Source organism: Pan paniscus, chromosome 1 (genome assembly GCF_029289425.2).
Source record: "Pan paniscus chromosome 1, NHGRI_mPanPan1-v2.0_pri, whole genome shotgun sequence".
Taxonomy (NCBI): domain Eukaryota; kingdom Metazoa; phylum Chordata; class Mammalia; order Primates; family Hominidae; genus Pan; species Pan paniscus.
The window spans coordinates 112,761,593-112,776,588 of record NC_073249.2 but is presented as its reverse complement, the minus strand read 5'-3'; the positions used below and the strand labels follow the sequence as shown (position 1 = coordinate 112,776,588).

Here is a 14,996-nt window from a genome sequence, read left to right as displayed (position 1 = left end):
AATACATCCACAGAAGTAGTGATTATGAAAATTGGGTCATAATTTGAAAAGTGGAAAGTATGTTACTGTAAGCTGTGATGTGCACAGTGGCTGTGGCAATGTGGTGTAGCACAGTCTGGGAGCTGCAGGTGAGAGAGATCTGGATTTGAATCCTGAGTCCACTACTTCCTAGTTATGTGAACTTCGGCAAGTGTACCTAACCTCTCAGTTTTATCATCTGTGGAACAGGTAGAATAATACCTCCTTCATAGCATGGTGAAAATTAAATGAGAAGATGTAGGAAAAACCTGGCACATAATAGGTGTTCCATGAACGTTAACTCTCTCTCTTCTCCTAAAGAATATATACACAGTGGGTAAGAACTGCAAAATAATTGGGTGTTTCAAAGACAGGGATGATGCACTTTTATAAAAAAATTTTAATACACAAGTCCTCTCTAAGCATGGATATATATATAAAAAGAGTGCCACACTAGGAGTATGGAGACCTGGGTTCTGGGTTCACCTCTGATACAGGCTGTGTGACATTAAGCAAATCCTAACCTCTTGGGACTGTCTTTTCATCTGCAAAATGAAGAGGTAGAATTTAGTAAGTTTGAGTCCCATCAATGCTTAAAATTCTATAATTCAGAAAGGCAGGCCATTCTACCTAGTTTCATCCCGCTTTAGCTCAGCCTTACTCAGATAGGCTGGCCAGATGTTTCTAATCTTACACATAAAAGACTCTGGTATTCAGAGGCCAAAAGAAACTGGACAATTTAAGAAAAGTACTAAGCAGATGAGTTTTCCTTCTGTCTGATTCTTAAACAGCTACATGACTACTATTCAAACTTAAGAAAACAGGAAAAGAAAAGCAAGTATGCATATTTAGGTTTGAATCAACTATGTGAATATTTAGCCATGAAGAAAAGTGTGTTTTTTTGTGTGTGTTTTATTAATTATTATTTGTACAACAACCAAAAAGTAGACGTCAGCAGTTTTCAACTGTAACTATAATCTTGTACCATGTGGCTGTGGGCCGAAGTGCAGGAGGGAGTAGCTGGAAGGGAATCTGGCTAGAGCCTTCCCCTGCTCTGGAAAGCTCGTGGCTTTGTTTTTTTCACATTGCTACACCGAGACGGAGGAGAGGAGGATGTTTGGGTTTACAGGCCACCAGCCACTGTCAGCAAGTTTGTAGCCCCAGCTTCACTTCCCTGAAAGGGCGGGGGAGTTTCAGCTGCCCTGGCCTCCCTCCAGCAACTGAGCCACAGAGGATTCAAATACCCCATCAGTTGCAAGGCCCTGACTTTACCCAGCTGAAAACTGACTATCTCATCTGGGAAGGGTCAGTTAAAAAATGACAGAACTGCCTAAAGTAAACAAAGGGAACAACCACAACAGAAACTTTCTCTGCAATGTTTCCTTATAATTACCGGCCCATCCCACCAGGGCTCTGGCTTGAGTCCCCATCCACTCTCCCTGTTGCCCCCACAGGACCTTGTTTGAGTAAGCCCTAGCTGACCTGAGGATCGCCTCCCTGTCTACATGCCTCTGTCCCGCCCTCTCCATGGAGGGGAGGGAGACTCCCGATTGCAGGAAGTTTTGAGAATGGAGTTTGAGGATTGTCAGGCAAAAAGACCCTCTAGAGCTCATTCATTAGGACCCCTAATAGATGAGTAAACAGCTTAAATGAAGTGCCTAAAGTTGAGAGCAAGTATGGGACAGAATTGGTTTTCTTCTTGCTAACCGAGTGCTCTTTCCAGTAATCATATACCGTTGTAAGGGACTAAAGATAAGGAAACTAACATTGAAGTTCTTTCTCCACCTTTTCATTCTAACCAAATCCTACTTTGTTGGACTTTTACACTTTATAGATAGGCTGGGCATGGTGGCTCACACCTGTAATCCCAGCACTTTGGGAGGTCGAGGTAGGTGGATGATGATGTCAGGGGTTCAAGACCAGCCTTGCCAATATGGTGAAACCCCATCTCTACTAAAAATAAAAACAACAAAAAAATTAGCTGGGTGTGGTGGTGGGCGCCTGTAATCCCAGCTACTCAGGAGGCTGAGGCAGAGAATTGCTTGAACCCGGGAGGCGGATGTTGCAGTGAGCTGAGATCATGCCACTGCACTCCAGCCTGGCTGACACAGCGAGACTCAATCTCAAAAAAAAACAAAAACAAAAACAAAAACAGAAAAACACGCTTTATAGATAAACATATTTTGAATTTAGACTTAAGGACAAGGACTAAATCTTACACTCTGTGTACCTTGTTCGTACTTCAGAGTTCATGAAGTGTGTTCATGGTCAGCAGCCAAGAAGAGCGGGTAGGACATTTGCTTCAGAGTTGAGCAAGCCTCAGAATCCCATCTCTGCACATTCTAGCTGTGTAAACTTGTAGGCAGATTACCTACTCTAAAACTTAGTTTCCGCATTTGCAAAAGGGGAACAATAATAGCTCCACCTCATTATTTTGTCATGAGGATTTCATGAGATGATACATGTAATGCACATTGAAAAACTCAACAAATGTTAGAAATTGTAAATAGTTCTGGAAGGCATTTATCATTCCCATTTTACAGATGGGAAAATTAAAGCTCAGAGAGTTTAAGGGCTAGAGTCGTACAATTGGTTAGTAAGATAGCTAGGATTTAGCTCAGCCTCCCAGCTCCATATCCACCGTACTTGCTGCCCCATCATTGAGTGTAGACAATTGGGGGTGGCTCTAAGCTATGGGCCAAATATGTCTGTCCCTATCATCATGGAATGACATGTTATTTATTAAGCCCATGTATGCTTGAGGTGCCAGGAAATGGATGCTTCTGGGGTGAGGTAGGCTCTTCATGTGCAGCCTTCATGTACAGATTCCAGCCAAGGAAATCAAGCCTGGCACTAATCCCTTGTCCAAGCCCAGAGACGCTGTGCCCACGGAGTAGGTCAGAAGTCCTTGAATATCCTCAGTTTTCCTTTCCTCTGGCAATGCTTCCTTGATGCCCTAAGAATATTTTGCTTACCCTGACATTAGAGCCCTCTTCACACTCCCAAGCTTTCTAGTATTTTGGGTGTGCATCTGATTCTCCTGTTGAAGCTGGACTCCAAAGTGAAGTGCTCAAAATGGTACATAGAGGTATGAGAAAAACATATGTGAATACTTGCTTCTATTTATTTTTTAATCTAAAATATTAAGAAAATTAGGCTTTACTAATATTAAAATGTCACAGTAGAGTGTATGGAATTTATAGCAAACATGCAATTATTAGGCATGTATGCTGGTTTTCTTTTCTTTCTTTCTTTCTTTCTTTTTTTTTTTTGATGGAGTGGTATGAAGAAAAGAGACTAGAGGTAACTGTTCTAGAAAGTAAGCTCCTACAGGCAGAAGATGTGTCTTTTTCTAATGTGTATTCCACCCCTCCCTCATTAGCACTAAATGACTCCTCCCTGATTAAATAAATTTGGCATCTATGTAAACTTGGTTGTCTTTCTTGTTTTTCCCCTCCTTTTGTCATCCATCTGATATAATGTCTTATTCAATATTCTCCCAAGACCTGAACAAATAATAAAGCTGTGTTAGTAAAGAGTGCAAATTGCCATAAAAAGACTGAAAAGTAAGATTCATAGTCCCCAAGGAGATGGCTAATGGTAGTCAATAAGGCATATAGCGGGCAAAAGAAAAGCTAAATGTAAAATTTCATGGAAGAACTCATGGACACAGTCAGGCAGGGAGCCCCAGCACTACAGTCTGAGAAATCAAATGTAATCTGAGCATATGTGTGTTTTCAAACTAACCACTGCCCTCTCTCTCCTCTGAAACTTGCAGAAAGCAATGCAACACAATGCAATGAGCCAGGGTCTTGGAGAAAGAAAGAAATCCCAACTCTGTCACTGTCCTGGTTGGGTGATCTTGGGCAAGGTCCATAATCACCCCCACTCCCAGGAAAAATAGTTCTTCACTTACAAATGAGGTTGAGCTAGATGATTTTGGAGGTTACTTTCATGCTTTGAAGCAGCCCATGTTTTCTTCCTGAGGCAATTTATACTTCAAGTGACACCATGAAGCTCACTGGACCAAAAATATCACCTTACCACCAAGCCTTTCATGGTTTGTGACATCCTCTCCTCAGGCACCGTGTCTCCATGCGGTGCTTCCCAACCTAGCAATAACTTACTGGCATGAATCCACTTCAAATATCAGTTATGTCCATGATGCATGTAGAGTGGGAAAGCAAGATATGAAAGGTTATATATGTGGTATGCGTATGTCTATAAATACCTACAAATATATGTGCATACACATAGAAAAAGAACTGAAAGATACTCAGCATACTTTCAACACTGATTATTCCTAGGGAGTAGGAAAGCAAGATGAAGGTATGAATTTTACCATTTACTTTAAATCCTCCTATATTTTTGTTGTTTTTTAAAAATAAATGATTTTACTATTTACAAATAAAAATTAAAAAAAATAAACATTAAAGTCCTATACAAATGTTTAATAATATTTGTAATAAGTAGCACCAGTTTCTTCAAGAAGCCCTACCAGAAGCAAATCTGCATCTTGATACTGCATTAGAGCCTTGGCTGAAGTACTAATAATACCCGAACATTCTATGGAGGATTGGGCCCTGGACTGTGAGAACCTAATCACATAATCAGAAACTCTTATTGAGTAATTTTGGGCAACTTGAGTTTTCCCAAACTTTACTTGAGTTTGTTTTTCTCGACTAGAAAACAATGCTTTTGAACTAAATCCTCTATCGGGAACTTTCTACTCTGAAGTCCTGTGATTCTTAACAACAGTACATGCAAAAGACACAGGAAAGTGAGTATGTCATATGGCATCCAGGATACTTTCCCCCAAAGCAAAGTGAAAACTGATGTGAAACTCCTTCTTCCTTCCTTATTTTCCTCTCTCTCTCTCTCTCTCTCCACCTCTGCTATCTAAATGCTCTATATTTGAAGCATTCATCACTTTATAGGCCTTGATGGGATACAGAGGACAACCTTTTACTTGAGAAGCTGAAAATGTCAGATACTTATTTTCCAGCTTCCCTTACAGGTATGCATAGGCATAAGGATCTGCATTGCTTTTTGACTCAGGAGCTAGTGACCTCAAATAGCAAAGACTGCTGAATCTGTTCTGCAGCAGGGAGTGGCATTAGTTGTAATAACAACATTCATTTTTTAGATGCTACAGTGGTGGCGGTTCTGGTGGTTCTAGCAGCAGGGACCAGCATCCAGGCTTGGGGCATTCACCGAGCAGTGGTTTCTATGCAGTGGGGGCACTGATGACTTCATGATATTGTTCTGCAGTACAATTTTAGGTGTTGCTTCTGGCTATGTAGCCTCTAAACCTGGGTTTCTAGTCCTCCTGGAAAGCTTGTGAACTACCTAATATTTTTTAATAAATTCATTTACTGCTTAGATTAACTACAAATTGTTTCTGTTGCTTGCGACCGAAAACATTTACTAACGTACCTATTATTTTTTTAAAAATCATGCACTTGGAGATTATATATATATACACACACAAATGTTTTTAAGGGAAAAAAACTCCCCTTCCCTTTGTTGATCCCTTATTTTCCCAGTTTCTTCTCTGGAGGTAGTAATAATGATTTGTTTCTTATGTATTCCTCCAGAGATATCTTGTGTGTACACAAGCACATCTATGTATTTAAGAAAAGTTACTTAAAAATCACTCAAATAGGATCACTCCATATACACTGTTCCATAATTTGCTTGTAACCTTAACACTACATGTTAGAGATAATTCCATAAATATAAAACTGCCTCATTCTTTTTCTTATTTTTATTTTTAGAGACAGGGTCTTGCTCTGTCTCCCACGCTAGAGTGCTGTGGTGTGATTATAGCTCACTGCGACCTCTAACTCCTGAGCTCAGGGGATCCTCCTGCTTCAGCCTCCCAAGTAGTTGGGACAACAGGTACGTGCCACCACTCCTCGCTAATTTTTTCTTTTTTGTAGAGTCAGGCCTTGCCATGTTGCCCGGGCTGGTCTCGAACTCCTGGCCTCAACTGATCTTCCCATCTTGGTCTCTCAAAGTGCTGGGATTACAAGTGTGAGTGACTGTGCCTGGCCTGCCTCATTCTTTTTATTGGCTGCTTAATATCCCTCTGAATGAATATACTGTAATTTATGTAGCCAATTTCCTCCTGTAAGCAGTTGGGTTGCTTACAGTTTTTGTGACTACAAATAATGCTGCAGTGAATATCGTTGTAAATATGTATTTTTAAAAAAATATGGAATGCTTCATGCGTGTCATCCTTGTGCAGGGGCCATGACAATCTTCTCTGTATCCTTCCAATTTTAGCATATGTGCAGCTGAAGTGAGCAAGTAAATATGTCTTAATGCCCAGTGCAAGCAGATACATGTCTGATAGGGAAGTTGCAGCCTCAAAAGGTAAATGTAACTTTAACATTTTGATAGATAGCACCAAAATGCACTGCAAATTTAGTAACAATTTTTAATCCTACTAAAAATATTTTAGACTCCCCCCCACCAAATCTTTACGTCACCAGTGTATATTATCAGATTTTATAATTTTGCTGTTCTAATAGGTGAAAACTGATTTTCTCATTGTTCTGATTTTCATTCTTTAATTTATGAGTGAGGTTGAACATTTTTCACGTATTTAAAAGCCATTTGTAAGTATTCACCTGTGTAGTATATTCATGTCCTTTGCCTGTTGTTTTCTATTGGATTTTTATCTGTGTTTAATTGCTTTGTAAAGACTTCATCTTTTTTTTTTTTTTTTTTTTTTAAATAGGTTCTTGCTTTGTCACCCAGACTGGAGTTGCAGTCTGGCACCCTCCTGACTTGGCCTTTTTTTTTTTTTTTTTGAGACAAAGTCTCACTCTGTTGCCTGGGCTGGAGTGCAGTGGCGCGATCTCAGCTCACTTCAACCTTCGCCTCCCAGGTTCGAGTGATTCTCCTGCCTCGGTCTCCCAAGCAGCTGGGATTACCGGCATGTGCTACCACTCCCGGCTAATTGTTTTGTATTTTTCGTAGAGATGGGGTTTCACCATGTTGGCCAGACTGGTCTTGAACTCCTGACCTCAAGTGATCTGCCTGCCTCGGCCCCCCACAGCACCCAGCCCTGCCTCAGCCTTTTAAAGTGCTAGGATGACAAGTGTGAGCCACTACACCTGGTCAAAATTCCATATTTTAAAGAAAATTTGCCTTTTGTCATACTTGTTGCAAAATTTTTTCCCAATTTGTTTTTGGTTTTCTGATCTTTTTAAATTTGATTTGATTTTTGGTTTTTGCTTTGCATAAATCTTTAATTTTCACAAAGCCAAATTTGTCTATATTTTTGCTTATGGCTCTGGATTTGTTTGGAATGGCTTTTGGCTGGGTAGCTTCTCGTGGTTTCAACATTGAAGCTGCTAATTTAGAAAAACAATACTTGAGACTTCTGGTTAAAGACAGCAGATTAAACACATGCTCCACTCCCTCCTAGAACTCAACCAAAATTTAATGTTTTGATTAAGTGATACATTCACATGGTTTTAAAACCAGAAAAATACAAAGAGGCACAGCCTGAAACGTTTCCCTCATCTATGTCTCCCATCAGCTCAGTTTCCACTTTCTCCCTGTCCAGAAATAAGGACTGTTATGCTTTCTTATGCATGTTTCCAGAGTTTCTTTATGCATATGTAAGCAAGTAAGAATTTTGGTGAGTTTTTTTTAAGGAGAAACCTACAAGGACAAAAGAATATAAAAAGGACAAGAGTAAGAAAGATAATTTTAAAAGCTGGAACGTAAGGCCAGGCACAATGGCTCACGCCTATAATCCCAGCACTTTGGGAGGCTGAGGCAGGTGGATCACTTGAGGTCAGGAGTTCAAGACCAGCCTGGCCAACATGGTAAAAACCCATCTCTACTAAAAATACAAAAATTAGCCGGGCATGGTGGCGGATGCCTGTAGTCTCAGCTACTTGGGAGGCTGAGGCAGGAGAATCACTTGAACCGGGAAGGTCGGGGGTGGGGGTTGCAGTTAGCTGAGATTGCACCACTGTGACAGAGATTGCACCTGGGTGACAGAGTGAGACTGCGTCTCAAAAAATAAATAAATAAACAAATAAAAGCTAGAACATAGATGAATGAGTGGTAACTGAATCAAGAGACCTGAGAAAGCTGAATCCTAAGCCTGCAGATGAGAAAGGTAAAGCAACTCACTTTACATTTCAGAATCCCCCAAATGCTCAGCAATTGGTGGCACCAGGTACTTTTGGAAATAAGGGTGAAGTTGTGGCTAAAAACAGTAAGTTGCATTGAAAATCAGTTCAGGAAACAATGAAAGCTCCAGGCCCCCTCTTCCTCTTGCTGTTAGATGGATTGCCCCTTCCCCACGATGTCCAAGAATGGAGGTTTTTCTGGTGGGAGAGTAAGACAGAGAAGGGACAGGGCACTATTGTGTGAAAGGACGACATGCTGGGAAAAAACAGGAGATTATAAACCCATTGCCTTCTGCCATCTTCTCTTACTTAGGAAACCCTGACAGCCAGCCTGAATATTAAGAAAGCCTTCTCTGAAACCCTGACACACTGGAGAGAAATGCTCCAAAGATAACTCAGAAATGACAGCATCTCTGAAAGAAAAAGCAAACAAGAAGTATTAATAATATCTCCAGAGAAATAAGAGAACTAGTGCATATATGAAATAAGAACAGAATGCTATGTTTTAAAAGGAACATTCAGAGAACAAAAAAAACTTAGAAATTTAAATATGATAGCAAAAATATAAAAAAGCTTAGTAGATTTGGAAAGTAGAAAGGAAAGCAGAAAGATAACAGATGGAAAATAAAAAATATAAGAGCAAAATTAGTTTATTTGGGAGATGACCCCAGTAAACATCTGTACGGGAGTAAAGTAACGAGAAAAGGATCATACGGAAGTTAATATATCTTGCAAGTTACTGTGAACCAGTGGAACTTGACTCCATCGGGGAACTCTGGGAGACCTGTGTAGAAAGCATGCTTCAGGGTTAAACCCCCTCATGGTTGAGCAAGCTGGGATATTTATCTACTAACTCTCATCAGTCATTGGTTAAGGGTCTTTCCCAGGGAAAAGGGGGTTAATTCCCCAACACTTCCTGAGCAAACTTTCAGTAGCTAGAAAAAGCCCTCAGGCAAACAGACATATGTGCTGGCAGTTTTGAAGGCCTGGATGTTAAGTGCCAAGAGAATTTGGGCAGGGCACTGATGGCAAATGTTATATCTTCCCTGCACTCTCTCTTAGGAAACTACTGAAGAATGTGCTCCACCAAAACAGTGTTGTGAGTCAAGAAAGAGGAAGAGGCAGAATTCAGGAACCAGAGCACTCAACACAGAGGTGAAGAGAGTCCCCAGGATGTGGGTAAAGGGAAGTCCCAAGATGACAGATGCACAGCAGGCCTAGAGGTCAGTTAGCCCAGAGAGGAGCAGATCAGTAGGCTCTGGAAGAGCTCTCTTCCAGATGAAACTGATGGAATACCAAGTTTGTTTGGACATATTGAGAGGAGACTTAAACAACTACAGAGGAGTATGGATTAAATTAGTGGCATATGCATAGAAAAACTAGGCAAATGAAAAATGAGACAATTATTAACTCCAGAGGAAGCAAAATAGTTTTGAAGAAAGTGATCATAATTTATTATGCAACACAGGTGTGAATAGTATTTATTTGATCATAGTAATATAAACACTGAGTGTCAGTTTAATAATGACATAGAAATATAAGCCCATGTGGTATAGGAAGAGGCGAAAACTGAATCCCCATCTTCCACAGTGGAAAGTCAATAGAGAAAACTAAGAAGTAGCTATTTAGAGATACAATGATTTCCCTCCTCCCCCTAAAAAAAGATTTAGTGAAAGCATTGAAAACGATTTCCTCTGAGGAGTGGGAAATGAAGGGGTGGAGTGGGGGAATGCTGTTTCTTGTAATTAGTAATTTAGAAATATTCGATTCTTTAAACTATGTGCATATTTAACTTTGATGTTTAAAAAAACTAAATAAAACTCAGTAATTTTTTTCCTTTGCTGTATGAAAAAGGAAGGAGGTGAGATGGAAAATGTGCCTCATTCCTAGCTGATAAGAAAACTGGGCAGGCAAAATGAAACTTGCTTGTTCCATGAGTCCATCAACCCAGCAGGGTCAATGTCTTTTCCATCTTCTTCAGTCAGAAGAAAAGCTATGAGCAACTGGGAAATTAAAACTGAAATTCCTTTGAAAGAGCCATTGATACCAAACTGACCTGAAATCTGGGGCTACCCTAAGAGGGCTTTGGCCTAAATAAATGGTCCAGGGTAAGTACAAAGAAAGGATTCTGTCAAATGCAAAAATGAGACCAGGATTATATTAAGGGAGCTAGTAACAGCACTTGAGTGCAAGTAGAATACATTCTTAATTATGTCTAATATGAATTTCTTTAAATTCTTTAAAAGCCAGTTGTTTTAAAATACAGAAATTAAAAATATTACTATATTGATTTATAGTTTTAATTTTAAAAACCATGGGAGTACTTTGTACAGTCTTTTAATTAACCATATCTATGACTGAAATTGCACATCATTTAGGTCTCTGGCCCGATCATGATACCAGAGTCTGTTACTTTCTGATTGCAGGCAAAATAACTACAGGAATGAGGCCTCCTGAAGGCAGAATCAGTTCTCCTTTCTCTTCCTGCCTTCAATCTTTACCTACTAGATCCTTCTCCTCAGCCTAGAAAAATGCCCAAAAAGTTCCAATCTAAAATAAAAATAAAGAAGAAATTCTCACTTAAGCTATCACCCAAACTTTCTCTTTTCCTTCATCGTAATACTTCTAAAAAAATATGCTAACTTCCTTTTCTTCCTTTACTTCCTCACCACATACTACTTCTTAACTCCTTGTAATCTAGCTTTCACTTTGACCGTTGCACTGAACCTGCTGTCTCAGAGGTCTCAAAGGACTTCTTACTTGCTGAATTTTGGTCCTGCTTAGCCCTCATCCTCCTCAACCTCTCTGTTTTTGACTTTCAAAATGTCTCACTGTGTCTCTCTCTGTTGCTCTGTCTCTCTCTCTTCTCTCTGTCTCTCTCACCCACCCACCCTCTAGCCCCCTTATTCTGTGTTATTCCTCTCTTTTGGTTTTCTCTCCTCCCTTATTATTCTTCCTTTGAGTCTTCTGTCCCTCTCATTCTCTTAAGAATAGGCATCCAATGAGATCCCATGACTCCCTGCAATATCTGGGATCTGCCTATGTCTCCAAACTCATATGCACCCTGTTCCCCCTTGTTCATTTCACTCCAGTCACACTGATGTTTCAGTTCCTCTAATGGGCCAATGAGCTCTTTATTACCTTAGGACCTGCTCTCTCTACCTGGGACACTCTTCCCCATGTTCCCCCACACCCAAAGCGCTTCATCTGGCTATTTCCAAATCAACTTTCAGGTCTCAGCTTCATATTACTTCCTCAGAGTGGCTCTCCCTAAGTGCATCCCCTCCCCACCCCTCCAAATTAAATCTGTTTCCCCATTTTTTCTATTTTAGAAATAGTTTTTTATCAAATTATTATATGGTTTAAAATGAAAGACTACTTGTGTGTTTATTAAATCTCTACCTTTCTCTCCAGAGTGTAATTTCCATGAGGACAGGAACCATGTCAGTTTTGTTTAACACTGTATCCTTAGCATTCAACACAGACCTTGAAGCAGCAGACAACAAATATTGGTTGAATAAATGAGTGAACAAAGTGCCAGGCACTACAGTAAGTACTTCTTCCTGCCAGGCGCTATGGCAAGTACTTTACATATATCACCTCGTTTTTATTCTTACCACAACCCTATGCATAGGTACTACTATCAGATGAGGAAATGGAAGCTTACAGAGACAGACCAATATGCCCAAAATCTCACAGAAAAATGAATGTAGCTATCACGACGTGAAAAGATGTAGAGGAACCTTAACTGCATATTATTAAGTTAAAGAAGCTAATCTAAAAAGCCTTCATACTGTATGATTCCAACTATGTGACATTCTGGAAACAGCAGAACTATAGAGACAGTAGAAAGGGCAATAGTTGCTGGGGGTTGTCCTCGGGAGGGATGAAGAGGCAGAGCACAGAGGATATTTAAGGAACGAAAATACTCTGTATGATATATAATAGTGGATACGTGTCATACATTTGTCCAAACCCATAGAATGCACGATGCCAAGAGTGAATCCTAATTTACACTACGGACTTGGATGGTGATGATGGGTTGATGTAGGTTCATCAGCTGTAAAAAATGTACCACTCTGTGTGGGGATGTTGATAATGGAGAGGGCCTTTGCATGTGTGGGGACAGGGAGTATATGAGAAATTTCTATTCTTTCTGCTCAATTTTGCTGTGAATCTAAAACTGCTCCAAAAAATAAAATATTTTAAAAATGAGTGTCAGAGGTAGGATTTGAAAACATTTGTTTGACTCTATGTAGGGCTTAATTATAATATTATACTGCTTCCCAGTTGACAAATCTAATACTTTCACCGTCCAAAACTTCCCTCACACTTACTTCCTGTTGTCTGTTTCTATGGTTTCTCTTGAGTCCTCCTTCCAGGATCCATTCCAAGCCAGACAATGGTATGTGGGTGAGAAACTGTGGTCATGGAGGAGACTGGACAGACTGGAAAGCTTTTCTTTTCTAACACATGTTTCTGAGGAGCCCTCAGGAAGCCTGTGAACCAGGAAAACCACGGTGATGGTCAATGCTCTGACAGCTCCCCTGCCCCTTTCTCCATGCTCTTCTCCTGCCGTGCCTTCCCCAAGGCTGTGGGTTGCTCCCCACTGTGCTGCTCCCCTTGGGCCTTCTCTCCCTGCCCACATATGCATGTGCCAGCCCTTTCCCCTGACAAAAATGTCAACATAGAATGGTAAGTAGAAAAAAAATAAGATGCAATATCGTACAAATAGTTGTTATGGGTTGAATTGTGTCCTCCCAAAATTGATATGTTGGAGTCCTAACCCCCGTTACCTCGGAAGGTGACCTTATTTGGAAATAAGGTTGTTGTAGGTATAATCAATCAAGTTAAGATGAGGTCATAATGAAGTAGGAGGGAACTTAATTCAAAATGACTATTATCCTTATTAAAAGAATGCCATGTGGAGAGACAGACATGCACCAAGGATACTGCCATGTGGAGAGGAAGGCAGAGATTGGGGTGATGCAGCAGAAGCTGAGAAACACCAAAGACTTCCAGAAAAACAGCAGAAGACAGGAGAGAGGCCTGGGACATATTCTTTCTCACAGTCCTCACTAAGAACCAATTTGCCAACACCTTGATCTCAGACTTCTAACCTCCAGAACTGTGAGACAGCAAATTGCTGTTATTTAAGCCACTCAGTTGTGGTACCTTGTTATGGAAGTACTAGCAAGCTCATAGAAATAACAGAATCCTGATCTTGTAAAGCAAAATAAACTCATGTATTACGGGTTATCATCTTGCATACACACATACACATATACATAGATGAACACATAGAAACAATGAAAGGCAATATATTTTAAAAGTTATCAATACTTCTTTGGGGATAATGGATGCTGAGTAATTTTGCTTTGTACTTTTCTCTGCACCTTTGGGTATTTTCTCAGTTATCTTACCTCTCTACAATATTATGCATTATTACATAGACCAGCAGTCCCCAACCTTTTTGGTACCAGGGACCTGTTTTGTGGAAGACTATTTTTTCCACAGGTGGGGCAGCAGTGGGGATGGTTTCAGGATGAAACTGTTCCACTGCAGATCATCAGGCATTAGATTCTCATAAGGAGCATGCATCCTAGATCCCTTCCATGCACACTTCACAATAGGGTTTGTGCTCCTATGAGAATCTAATGCTTCCACAGATCTGACCAGGAGGTGGAGTTCAGGGGGTATATGGCCTGGTTCTTAACAGGCCATGGACTAGTACCTGTCCATGCCCCGGGGGTTGGGGATCTCCAACACAGACAGATCCCCAGACCTCAGTTTCCTCATCTGTAATTTGAGAATAGTTATACCAATCTTCCAGCATTGTTGTGAGGAATAAAGTGCCTGACACAAATAATAGGTCAGTGGGTCTTCCTAGAATAGGGAGAGCAGCTCCAAAGAAGTAAACCTGGACAGACCTCTGTACCTCTATTCATCATCAGGCTTCAGTGTTGCTGCTAAGCAGGCATGCAGCTGCTGCTCAGCACTGGCCTCCCTGCGTGGTAAGGGTGGATGTGCAGAGATGAGATGGCACAGGGGAGCTAGCTGGATGTCTTGGGTTTGGGAAGGTCAGCAAAGAAAGGTAAGAGAGGGTGAAAGTTTGATTGAAGAACGTTGGCTATGTAAGGACAACTTAACCCATTGGGGTAACATTTCTTAGTTTGGGTTGGGGTCCAATGGGGCAACTGAAAAGGAAAAAGGAACCAAGAGAATAGAAAGCATAGCCAAGAAGCCCAACAATCCCCTCCTACAGGAAGAATGCCTTGCCTCCTCATTTCTTCTCTGAAACCCCTCTGGAAATGGGAGTGGACAATGTAACTTACTTATCATTTTCCACAGCCCATGGGAAGGTGTTCTTTCCCCAGGAGGAATGTTTCCCAAACAGCCCTCCTTCTGGCCATATCTGTGATAAGTTGTTCTTTTCTGGGGACTGTTTGGGTAGCCTTGACTCTGACTTACTCAGTAGGGCAGGTTAATTGTCTTGAATCTTAAATTTAGCCATCTGTGACTTCATATTAATCTTTGGTCTCCAAAAACATTGGGCTGTTTTGCCTCTTTCTACTCACTTATGTCCTCTTTATCTTAATTCCAAATCCCAGAAACTCAGAGAAGAATTGGGTCCTGCAAATGATATTCACAATCTATTGCTTTATGCGAGGTCAGTGAAGGCCTTTCCCATTTACTTTGTCAAAATCTATATCTATTTTCATTCCTAATTTTTTATCTGCAAGATTATGTAGCAACATGGGAAACATTTATAATATTAAATAGTGAAAGAAGGGGACACAAAAATTGCATGTAAATTATGAT

The 14,996-nt window shown here is 40.5% G+C and overlaps 1 pseudogene; it reads right to left on the bottom strand.

Moving 5' to 3' along the window:
• Positions 1–6,229: 6,229 nt before the first annotated feature.
• On the bottom strand, positions 6,230–6,328 carry LOC117978511 (U6 spliceosomal RNA; annotated as a pseudogene).
• Between the last annotated feature and the right edge of the window lie 8,668 nt (positions 6,329–14,996).